General features: G+C 40.8%; 1 long non-coding RNA gene across 1 annotated transcript; it reads left to right on the forward strand.

Annotated features, from left to right (window-relative positions):
* The first annotated feature begins 1828 nt into the window (after nt 1-1828).
* LOC138405454 (uncharacterized) lies at nt 1829-3200 on the forward strand. The gene is made up of 2 exons (XR_011239192.1): nt 1829-1952; nt 2106-3200. It is a non-coding gene; the product is annotated as an uncharacterized lncRNA (long non-coding RNA).
* Nucleotides 3201-13401: the final 10201 nt, after the last annotated feature.

Genomic DNA, 13401 nt, shown 5'->3' on the forward strand with positions numbered 1-13401 from the left:
AGAGACATTTAAAACTCTGCTACGGTTTCAGGCAGTGATGTGATATGGACGCGCTCGCCTGCCTGCCAGTGGACAATGGATGGCAGTTGTGATACGTGTGCCGGATAACGCTGGTGAAAAGCTCTGGGTCTGATTTACAGTTTGCTCAAAGTCAGGTGAAATGAGATAGTTGCACATATTGGAGAATGCATCATTTCTTGGTGAGAATTGAGTGAAAAGATCAATATCACTCACACATCCGTTAAACATGGAGGTACTGTCGGGGTGTGTATCTCCATCACTGAGGCCGAGACACATGTCGATGAATCACCAATGATCCAAGACATTACAGATACATATGGACCGAACACTGAAGTGATACAACTCACTGCTATTGTGATGCAGTGTGATTCAACATGATCGAATTCAATGTAACAGAATGCAAAGCAAAATAATATAAAGGTGCAGGAAGACTGATTTTTAAACTTTTTACTTCACGTGTTACTCCAGTCCTGATCAAAATCAAAAGTATTTATATATATAATCACTGTGGTTGTATGGCTCCTCTGATAGAACATGTTTTGTGAAGCCACTGTGACCTTTGACCTCTGAAATCTGATCATTTAATCTATGATTCTACATAAATGTTCGTTTGAAATTCCCCCAAGGTGAACATGAGATGTTGCGTTCATAAGACCAAAAACTTTTTGTTGGCAGAGTAAGTTTTTTAATTTTATATTATTTCTTCAATTTGAGTTCCAGCACTACATAAATAAATGAAAACGATATGTATGATATAGCTTCTTATTTATCTTACAGATATAAAAGTGGTAACGATACAAGACAGGACATTCAACATCAATCTTGTTTTTTCTCTTGCAACTCCACTTCACTTCATTTGGTGGTGAAAACATTCTTATCATGCACAAACTGCATTAAAGTGCCATTATTGACATTTAAATATTTATCAGACCCTCACATGGGGCTTTTCATTGACCTTTTTATTATTCACATTTTTTGAAACTCATGTTTTGTAATTTTCTCTTGCTTCATCATTACTAAATGTTGTATCCTTCATTACCACGTCAGTATTTGGTTTGACTCAGGAGGGGCTGCAGGAGCCACCCTGCGCTGTAGATGTGGGTCCTGCTGAATGTTCTGCGGAGTGCAAAGCAGAGCATCATGGGACTTAAGGAGGATTTAAGTGGCACAAGTTGTGAACCTGGTGCGGATGCTCTGATGAATAATGCAATGGAGTCTGAAGGGAGCAACACAGTATTCTTATACTGGACCATTCTGGAATAAATCAAAAGACGACTCTAAAACACAGGTGCATCTGTTTGATTGATTCAATTTAGTTTTTTTAGCGTTAATTGTTGCTATTTATACATTTTGTTGTCGTACCTCAACAACTATAGGATGGATTGTGAAATGTTGACACACATAGCCCCCAGAGGATACTTCAACAATATTGGATTTGGAGATCACTTATAACTTTGAATCCAGCACCACCAGCAGAACTAACTTTTCCTCGGTCATAGTTTACATGAAACATCCTACTGACTGATTGTCAACTCACTAACTTCACGTCCGTCACCACTAGCAAGTGAACATTTCTGTGACTTTTTAAAGTTGGCAAAAATTGGCACTTGCATGGTAATTATGGACTTAACTTAATTTCCCATTTTATTTTGTAAAGTGTTTTCCTCAAGCTTTTCAGTAAGTTCTACTTCCTGTCATTGTTCAGTTTTCCGCAAGTTTTCTCTGCTCACCTGTTTTTAATCACCCAATCAGACGTCCTTGTATTTATACCACGTGTTTCACTTCCTGTTTGCCTTTGTTCTAGCAGTACTGCTGCCAGCTGCTTCAGCCCCTCCACCACCCCAGCAGTATATAAGTATTCACTCCCATCATATCTATGTAACCATATCTTGGGGAGTGATTGTCGGAGCCTAGACGCCAAACACTAACATGTGAGTTGTCTGACTGAATTTCAGTAAAATGTTTGAGCAGCTTAGTCTTTCTCACCAATTTCTAATATCCGTTTCTAACTAAATACGCACTGACGCTCATTGTGTCCTCTTCTACTCCAAATCCCCTTTATGGTGCATCACCCCTCGCGGCAGCCTCAGTTGTCTAATATCTCTGGCTTACAAACTTTATGCAGCGGCATGTCCATCCACCCGTTGGCTCGCGTACAGTTCATCATCAATGGCTGGGGCTTTACCTCCCGTGGTGGGCAGCCAAATCTGGCCTGCCACTCCCAGAGGTTTGAAGCCAACTGCAAACAACGGAGAGCTTTCATTTTCAATGAGCTGTTGCGCAACAACATCTGGGAAAGGGACCTTGAGGGACGAGCTTCTGCTGTGATTACATCAACAAACCAGCAATCCCCTCCTCTCTCCAACCCCCCCAACCCTCTCTTTGGAATCCTATTTTTTGATTTGGAGCCAGGAACAAGAATTTCTTTCACCCGCCACCCTCCCTTTTTTATTTATTTATTTGCTAATGATGTTGAAATCGGGAATCATTTTGTATTCTCAGTAATCATGACCATCTGGTGTTCGCCATCTGGCCGTGTTGTTTTGTGATCGGCTTGACCATGATCATAAGTAAAAAATAACATATAACTGTGCAAGCTTGGTTAAACTGAGCAATCTTAGCGGAATGAGCGATGTTCAGATATTTCCAAGCACAGGAGGTGAAATATAACTGAAAAACGTTTGCATTTTTGGATGTAAAACAGGTTATAGCAGAATTAACGAGGCAATGCTTTTATGCTCTACAGATAATTATCTGGTGTTGAATTTGAGACAACTCTGAGATAAGTATTCTGGGATTACACAAATGTATACGTTTCCACCATTAACACAAGAAACACGAGTGTGCATGCTGTAGGTGGGGGCAGAGAGATGATGATACAGGAGAAAATGAGGCTGGTTAGGGACCTAGTTAAGCTTCCTCTGAGCTTAAAATGCTAAACGATGTAGGCCTTTGTCACGCAGCACAAACTCCGCACCTGGGATAATGCACATGTTGCACAGACTCACAAACACTGTTACACACTTACATGTCTGCGTGACTCATACTTCCACACTCTGCTGTCAAGCAGCGCGCTCCAGCTGCCAAACTGTGTCTGCAGCGTAATCACAAAGACCAAAATAGCCACGTCTCACCTTTTCTTGTGATTTATATTCTTGTGAAGTCTACATCCATACATTTCTCCCTCAGGTTAATTACCTGGAAGATTTCTTCTCCTTGTGAGAACAATATACGATCATTGATTTCTTTTTTACATCCTAAGACCCATAATCATAGATTAAATTAATGAAAAAAAAACTCTTGGAATCCCACTGACAGTGAAGGTAAGACGGGCACAAACGTGCAATAGAAATGAACATAAAGTCTGAAGAAGAAAAGCAAATTAGAGAATCACCACAGAGGAAAACATGGTGAAAAAAAGATTCTCAGATTATGTATTTCCACTTTGCATGAAATGAATATTGAAGCCTCTGACTGGGAGGAGGCAGCAGAGTGCTGCAATGCAGTCTGTGCGTGTGCAGACAGTGTATGTGACAAAACGTCAGAGGACATATACTGCCTCGATATACATGCATGTGAAACGCAGCCTCCTCTGGGGAACAAGAATGTGAAAAACTGTTTACTCTAATTTCAGTTAATTCCAGATAACAACTCAGTGTCACCAAATAATACCTTAATGGTAGAAGCCTGTCTGCTGGGCTGAAACCACATTGCTTGTAAAAGCTAATGGTTTAATCAAAAGCTAAACAAAAGAGACTTGTCTCGTGTATACAGAAGCATCTGAAGCGGATGAAGGGGTCTCTGGTAAATACTGGTGCAGAGCGCACAAGTGGCTGCTGCATTGGGGACATTAGTCTGAAGAGCAGGAGAGAGCGGTGATGGTCGAGGGGGCTTGAGATGGGCTGTAGATTCACTTGAGAGTGCTGTTAATACAATTCTGTACATGTGCATGTGCATAGACAGGCATGCAAGAATGTAGGGAGAGCAAATGGATACAAATACATAGAGATGTTCCAATACCAGAATTGGAAATGCCTCAGATACTAATGCCAGGTCAGGAGTATGCAAATCTATGTACCACTACCACGTCTTTAAAGTAGTAGTTTCACCAAGATAAAACGTTTTTCTTTTTCCATCCTGCTCACACTGTTGGAGAGCTGATGATACTGTATATTGGGCCAGACACACACTTTATTCTGTGGATTACATCATTTTCTGGGATGATGCGCTAATTGAACTTTAAATTATTTGAATTCATGACTACACATAGGCTCCTACGCTGTATGTTAGAGATCCGGGAGAATTCAATTTGCAAACCTGACCTACATAAAAGTCCTTATATGCTGACATCAAAGCCTTGAAGATTATATTTTAAGCAGCGCCTGTGATTTATCTTCGGCTTCTTGGTTAACTGCAATATTAATCATGCAGCCAACTGTGCCTGGTTTATTATCTAAAAAAACCTGCAAATACAACAAAGTCTCCTCGTGCCTGTGACGTTCACGTTGAACAAGATAAAGAAAAGAATTCTCACGTTGCATGAATGGGGATTTTATTTCAGTTACACTCTGTTATTAGAATTGTTCAAGGTTCAAGGACAATTGCATTTTAGTATTTGGTCCATTGGTTTTATAACACCGTCTTGTCAGTCCAGACTGAATTTAACTAGATTAGTGTGAATATAAATTATTAATAGTATTTGTTTGTTAAGGAGGATGATCCCAGAGATTAATCAGGTGGTTTGTGTCCTTTCTTTGCACTTGAGCTGTCTGTGATCAACTCTTACCCTCCAGTGCCGCTGTGAGTGATGTGGGTACTGTTCTAGCATTACACACAAAGTGTCGGGTGCGCTTGTAAATGCACCCCAGTTAGAAGACAGAGAGAAGTGGCACTGAGAAACGTGAGAGCCTCTGCCAACCTTTCCTGAATGAGTCTACATTCGAGCTTAACCTGCACACAATGACACCTACACAGATAATTATCCCTAATGCAAATTAGGATTTCAACATGTAATGCATTATGTAAAGTGTTGTTTTACACTAGTGTTAATTCTTAAATGTAACGATGGACATATACTGCATCTGACAGATACAGTAGCATGTGTGCAACTGTAATATGTGAACCCACTGGGGAGAGCTAACAAGGAAACACTTCTCCCTCATTTATCATTGAGAAGTGGATTTACTGCACAGCTCTGTCATGTCTGGGTAACAAGGTAGAGGACATGATTAATTCAAATCGTTACATGTTCATATATGAAACAAATCATGTGGACATTTAAAATTACTTTTTTCTTATAATTAAGATGCTGTATAATATTGAGAACTGGCTGATGAAAGTATACCATATGGAATTTTATGAAAATTCATGATTACAAGCATAGAGTTGACACTCTGTGGTCCCTGGGGATATCCATATGTTATGTATATATATGTATATACACACGGTGGCCCTAAAGCTGAAAATGTGAATTTAGATTTGAGAGTAGATTTCTTGTGAAAATACATTCTTTCTCATGTGGATGTTGTTGTTATGATGCTTGAAATGGATTTACCAAAGTCCTGGGTCAAAAAAAGTAGTGAAATAATTGTATTAAATATCACATAAATGTGGAATTACACAATAATCTCATACATTCACATTAATATATACACATGATATAATATGTATACAATAGCATATACACATTATCCTGAAATTGAAATAATTCAAAACTAGCAGTAGGAATAAAATAATACATCGCTCTCGGTAAAAACCCTGAATCATCATGAAGCTTTTTTTTATAGAATAAAATAAATAACAGTGAAAGAATTGCATAATGAGATGAAACAAGGGGAATGGTACATGGCTGACCTCCAGGGCTAAGTACGCTGGCAGAGAGAAGGAAGGGGGGGGGGGACTGGAAGCTTTACCAGCTGTTCACCACGTGTTGCACCGGCTACATTATTAGTATGATGATGATGGAGTCAGAACATATATTGAGACTTGTTTTTCTTTGAGTTTCGATTATGGCTGCAAAACAATGATGGACAGCATGCACGTGAAGATGATAATGCATGCGTGTGTTTGTTCATGTAGCAACGTGTGCACGCTTGTATATTTGTATGCTGCCTTCAATTAAGGCAATGTTGGGGCTTATCAATCACGATGGTGCTCGTCCCCCTGTGCGTGTGGTGGGCGGCTCGGTCACATGTCCCATACAGCTGCTGTTTACCTTTGCTGCAGTGGCGAGGGCAGGACGTTACGTCGGGTCGATGGTGAGTTTTCATGATTTCATCATTTTGCCCTGGGATTAAAATGTACAGCATCTAAAAGAAGATTTCTGTGGATACACATGCGCAGGCATAGGATAAACAGGAGGAGACACGTGACAGCTGTGTCATTCTTGATTAGTGGGGGACGTCACCGTGACCTTTCCATGAACTATAAAGGCGGGAAGAGCGAGAACCTTCTGCCCTGACGTCTATAAAGGTGAAAAGTTGAGAGCAATCCATCAGTGGCTGTTATGTTCTGGCTCCAAAAATTCATTTTCTTGAAAGCTTCTTCATGGCTACATCGGTCAGTGGCGGGACACTGTCAGCTTCCCGACTCCCGAAATATGGCGACAGTTTGTACCCGCTCAGCTGGAGCCTCTCAATATTGATAGCTTTCTGTCAGAGGGGTTACGGCTGCAGAGCCAAAGGTTTTTTTTTCACGTGATGCATGACTGTGTGATGTAAGTAGGTGGACGGACTCTGAGTCATCCAAAGTCTGTGTCAGCCAAGCAGATTTATTGCCGGCTTGTAAGCGGGAGCAATGAAAGATGGGGAGAAGGAACATACACTGTCTTCAAATGTGTGTGTGTGTGTGGGGGGGGGGGGTTAATTTAATCTTATTTATCTTCATGCATTGTTTTCCAGAACCTACAGCTTTGTCCGTGTCACATGAAGAGAGGAACAGATACTTACAGGTCCTCATTAGTTAGTTTGAGCCTCAACTCTAAAGTCAAGCAGATTGATGATCAACAGGACTGTCGCTTTATTCCAGCGAAAAGATTAAAGCAATTTCCATAATCCATCAAATGCTGTAAACATGGACTGACAGCTTTGTTGCAGAGCCAGAGAAAAGTTTGCAGCAACTCACAGAGTCAGACACTTTCTGAGCTGAGCACCAAAAACAAGCACACATAGAAAATAAGGAGATTTTTATAGCTTAAGTTCTATAGGTGGATGTGTATGGTCTTTTTTTATTGTTTTCATGGTTCAAAGAGATTGAAGGGTTTCAAAAGAATTTCATTAGTCATTATTGTTTCCAGAATCTCTTTGAGGGCCACTTCCTCCAGAACATTTATTAAAAATGTGAATTATATTCAACAAGGAGATCCTGTTTTCACCCGTTTGTTTCTGTTTGTCAGCAGGATTAAGCAAAAAGCAAAATCAACGAATTTCCTTCGGTGGAACAATGGGCCGTGGGCCAAGACAGAATCCAAAACATTTTGGGGCCCATCCGGCCAGAACAGGCAGGTGTATGAGTTATTTACCACTTTCTCTAACATTATGAGATAAGGGCATTTTTCAACATTTGGACCTTGATTAAAAAAATAATAATTTGTTTTTAAACACAAAAAAATCAAATTGGGCAGAAGATTGTGAGGTTTGGGATGGAGTGGAGAAACCACTGAAAACAGCATTGGATTCCAATTTCCCGCTCTCTGTCAAATTTGAACAAAATATTTACGGACGACTCAGCCCTGCTTGTCTCTGCCAAATCCTGAGAAACAATATCTGAACCTCCGGCATCGCTGGATATTTTTACTATCTTCACCAGCCAATTGTTTACTTTGGGTCTCTGCCACCTTGTCCTGTCCAGGTACTGTATAATCAGCGGAGAGTTTCTGCCCACATGTTTTATGAATATTGTTTCGCTTTGCCAGGAAACCAATATTTATCCTGTGACCTCTCGGTCAGACGATGGCAACAACGCTGATATTTTCCGGAGCGCTGCATTAGATCAGATACAGTTCATGTTTGCTGCAGTGATGGATCTTTCACATTAATCCACATCAATGACACAGTAGGAGATAATCACTGATAATATGATCAAATTTGATAAATAAAACCCACTTTAACACTTCAGGGACAAACCAGACAAACTCAGCAGGTGTGATGAACAAATAAAGTCAATGATACATTTACATAAATAAACACTAAGTTAATAAAATGATATTGAACTACAAACTGCAGATGAGATCAGATGTCATTTCCATAATTCATTTCCTTTGAAGTGATTCCATCTCATTCTTGTGGGAATAGTTTTAGAGTTGTGTACTGTGACAGTAAAGTCAATGATACAGTGATCCAGGGACTGGTTAGCATGGTTCTCTATGGATTGTGGTTAAAATACAAAACAGGATTTATTTTCCTATCAATGGCCCAATACATACAAAATAGACATCACACACAGATGTTTACTGATGTTATAAAACACATGAGAATCTGGGTCATTTTCTACTTCTATAGAAATGTACTTTTAGGTCAGAGTCTTTCCCCCTGTTAAATCCTCAATATTTAAGGAGGGTGAGACGAGCAGAATAATATAAAAAAGACTAACAACTGTTCTCTCATCCTCTGGGGAAATAAGAGTTGCCGGAGATGAGGCACGAGAGGAGCTCTGACACCTCGAGCCAACACTTGAAGTTAACGGAGTCATGCTGAAGTGTTGCTGGTTAAATGTTGGGTCTACTGATGTCAAGCCTGATGAGCTAAGTGAGCCATTAGTGATAGATTCATTAGCCTGGGATCGAACTGGGGCACCTTGCCATTGTGGACCTGTTAATTATTCATAGGGAAGAGCTCAAAGGACTTAGACCTGGATTTAAAGCTTTGTCCTGGGCCTCTGTTGACCCTAATGAATGCTGAAAGAAAGAGATGCAATGTAAACCTCAGGCCCTATATGTCACCATAAAATAACATATCCCCTTACATATTCATGTAGTCAAGCTAAGGTGATTAGCATCAATACATTACCTTGTTTACTCAGAACTATAAACCTACCCTACAACCTGTGTTTTACTGGAGCCTAAGCATCTTGCTAAAGGGCACTTTGGTAATGCCGTGGTGCAGTTGTTCACAATTTAATTTCAACCAGTCTGATTAATTAACTAGCAAATAAATCACACGTTTAATCAGGAGTGACACCACACACTTAAAAAACTTGATTCCCAGTGATCAATGAAACATGACGAGATTGTGTCAGTGAGCAGCAGCTTCTTATCTCACTTTCAGTCACAGAGCATCATGAATATTGCATCAGTTTGTGCTGCTGTCGCAATCTAAGCCAATTCAGTGCGTCAGTGACGGATACTGTGTCATGTAAAAACGCAAATTAAAGACGTTTTAGGTGAACAAGTACCATTGCTTTATAGCAATAGAAAAATCCACAATAAGAGGAGGGGGGGGGGGGTATTTAAATTTGTTCAATACTCAATGGTCAAATCAATTGTAAGATTGTTAGAAGATTGTCTTTACTGACAAATGGATAAGTATCTTTATTTCTATATGAATATGTTGAGTATTTTGGTCTTTGAACTTAAGAGTGGAAGACCTCATGGGTCCTAATGAAGCAAAACTGAATTCCTTAAGGTCCTGGATAATGTGAATTGTTCATGGTTAAGGTTAGAGACACCTAAGAGAAACCTCAGGGGTAAGCATTTAGTAGTGATGGTTAATGTTAGGGTAAGGGACTAGGGAGTGCATTGCACCTGTTATAAGTAATGTTAAAGTCTTGTTCCCATACTGCAGTGTATCTGTGTGTATAAAGAAAGGGCCACATAATAAAGCTATTAAGTTGAAGCCAATCCTGAGACAGATCGGCCACATTACTGTAAAATCATTAGCTCCTTAGTAACTTCTCTGAAACGACACTAAATTATCCCCAGTGGACATGTCTCCACTGTGTTTCTGTCAGGAGTTGGAGATTGTGCACATGACTAACAGGCCTTTTCTCACTGCGGATATTTTGACATGTCAGAGCAGGAAAAGCATAGGTGTGATTAATAATCTCAGCAACCGACCGAAGTGTCCAAGGTAGCCCTGCCAATCAGCCAGCATGCAGAGCAGCAGGACCCTGGGACGGGCTCAGACACCGGAACTAATGTTATAAGCTGCAAATGTGTCAGACGATGCAAAATGGCCACTGCAGGAACAGTCTATGACCTGCTATTATTTAACCTTTGTACTACAGCATTTAATCTGTCTGTGCTTGTTTTTAGCGACACACTCTTGACCATTATATTTGACATTGTACTGTAAAGTCAACCCAAGATTTCAAGTTGTAAATCCCTTTAATCATATAATTCATATAATAAAAACCATTATTATTCTTTCATAATCATGCAACACGTATTTCTGAATGCGACAGGAGGAGGCTCATCATACATTTCATTTTATCGACGATGAAACTATCAATTCATTTAACGGGACCTCTCTGTTCCAGGCGACACTGTGACACACACACACTGGCGTCTTCATGAGGATTTGCCGACCCTAAACATAATCATACGATTGGTGGAGCTTGTTGGGGACAGCTTGGGATTAAGCTCTGCCGGAGGGGCTGAATTCAAGACAAGAAAGTTCAGAGATTAAGAGACTCTGTCGATGTGAAATGACCCTGACTGCTCCTTGACCACCTCTAAGCTCGCAACCTCTTCACCTTCATCACAGCTGTGTTCTCACAACACGCCGATCTGCTCTGTAACAGATGCAGTTAACTGGTGCTGCTGAGACATTTCACACAAACACACGCTGCACTTAGTGACCAGTGAAATTCTAATCACACAGGCACATTCACCACGCTGCATGTTTTTCAATGCTTCCCCTTTGTTTACCCTTTTTGTAAAATTTTGTAAAAAGTATAATCAAGCCTGAACACTGTCATTCTGCCAAGGTGAAAGCACTGTATGTGGTAAATGGGCAGAGCTGCAGGGAGCCTTGTTCTTTTGGGTGATTTAACCTTGCTGAGGCAGCAAGACGAAAACACCAGGAAGCCTCACGGCCATGACAGAGAATGAAAGAGGGCTGAGAGATGCAGGGGTTGGGGTTTAGGGAGGACAGCCGGAGAGGTAACAGGAGGATAAAAAGGGGAGGGCTGGCGTCACTTTTAAAAAACATGTGTTGAAAGAAGAGTATAGTCAGCGAGGAGGCTCAGTGTTTTCACAGAAAAACGAAGGATAAAGCAGAAGACGGATGAGAGGAGAGGCGACGTCACAGGTTACGTATTTGCGGCAGGTTCTGCAGAGTAACCCTTCACTTCATTTCCCCAGCCTTGGACTAGGAACACATCGTATCCTCTTACCCTAAAACGTTCTGAATTCATCTAAAATAATTCCCTCCTCTTGTTCCCTGCCCCAAATGCAGACAGACGCAAACATATGCCCATGCACACACACACACACACAAATACACACACACATGGGCGCACACTCGTCTGTCTGCAGCTGGCTGTGGCCTGCGCTGTCTGGGAGCTAGAGTACTTCAGATCACCATGGATTACTACGGGATTTTCCCAACAGCCTCTAAAATCTCTGGCTTTCAAAGTTTAGGCGATTTGACTTTTTGGAGCCATAATTAACATTTGGATTCCTCTCATACTCAGCCAGCCATGACGTAGCCATTGTTCCACTCGGGGGTTTCAACTCCCTCGTGGCATGGCAGACGTGAATGACCAGCATTTCTGAAATGAACCATGGATTATTCATTTAGCCTAAAAAATAAGAAAAGTCACTCTATAATCATGAGGGAATACTGAATCTACAGACTGCAGGTCCAGCCACTTTTAGGTAGAATCATGCCTTAGAGAGAAAGGACAAACTAACACACACGATATTCAAGACCTGAAATCTGCACCCTCACTAACTCAGCTGTTGACTATCCAGGATTCAAGATTATTGTCTATATACAGAAGGTGGAGTACATTTGAAATTTTAATTCAACAAGATTTTTTTCCTGAGGATGGAGAGTATGTAGGTTGTATGTATCACAGTCCTTGGTGTGTATGGTATGTGCACACCACAGTCTCTAAAGGTGTGTGTGACAGTCTTCGGTATGTCGGAGGTAATGATGCAGTCAGCGAGGCAGTACTAAGATGTGAGAGGTCCCAGAATCAGGTTCTCATTTTAATAATTCATTCACATTGTTTAAAGTAAAAGACTTAAAGGGATAGTTCACCCAAAAATGAAAATTCACTCATTATCTACCCACCACTATGCTGATGGAGGGATGGGTGATATCCTGTTATCCTCCTCTGGAGCCGTGTTCGCACAGACATGGTGTAAATGATGCAGTTTCAAGTTTAATTTGAATGTTGGGCTTCAGACACACGGATGAAACAGTATGGAGGCATTTCATGATATTCTTCTGTTGTTTTTTTATATATGATGAAGTGTTCTCGATTTACTTCAATTGTATTGGATTTGGGTGCAGCGGTTTTTACCCCTGAAATATAAGCTAATGAGTCCCCTCCTCTGCTGCTACAGACCACCAGCCCCCTTCTCATTCAATGTTTATTAATAACATGTATCACATGTCCAAATTACACCAGATTCAACTCTGTCGCTAAGGTGAACGGTTTTCGAGATGCATAAACCACAATCAGTCAGAAAGAGATTTCTGGAACTAGTAGAAAGACAGTGAGAATAGGAAAAGCCATTTTTCTTTCCTGATTGCTGCACAAAATTGCTTCCAAAGATTCAGAGAGGTAAGAAACATACAGTATGTTCGCCTCTGACTGAGCCAGAAACAGAAAACTGAAATGGGCAATCACGGATGCATTAGCAGGAGCACTTTGAAAACACATCTGGGTGGGTTAGAGTAAAGGAACAGTGTAAAGGTGGAAAATGCTGTGTTCCTTATATCTTCGATGTGTAAGTCAAGTCACAGCTCTCATTTCTTTACCTTCTCCTATTTCAGCTCAGCTGGTATCAACTCCGTTCTGACAAATCATGTTTCCTATAGGTTATCAAACATCTGGTCCTCGTGGAGCAGAAAAGACGATGGGATGACAGCGAAAGCAAACTTCGGAGGAACAGACAGTTGAACAAATCAACGCTGCTGAACACACAGTGGAATAACCTGTGACAGCCACAAGAGGATCTCCATCACATTCTTGTTTGGTTTTCATTATGACCAGTTTCTGAAAGGAAAAAACAACAAAGCAACTTTCATATATTAGACGGGAAACCTGAAATCATTTGTCTATAGGGTCATTCAAGCACTATGTTTGAATCTGCAAGAAGATCTACACACACACACACACACACATACTGATCAATCCTTTGCTCAGTAAGGCTCGGACACTCCTCCATGACTGTTCTGAAAGACGCCACCCGTCAAGGGATCAACGGAC

This window comes from Paralichthys olivaceus, chromosome 18, assembly GCF_024713975.1.
Source record: "Paralichthys olivaceus isolate ysfri-2021 chromosome 18, ASM2471397v2, whole genome shotgun sequence".
Taxonomy (NCBI): domain Eukaryota; kingdom Metazoa; phylum Chordata; class Actinopteri; order Pleuronectiformes; family Paralichthyidae; genus Paralichthys; species Paralichthys olivaceus.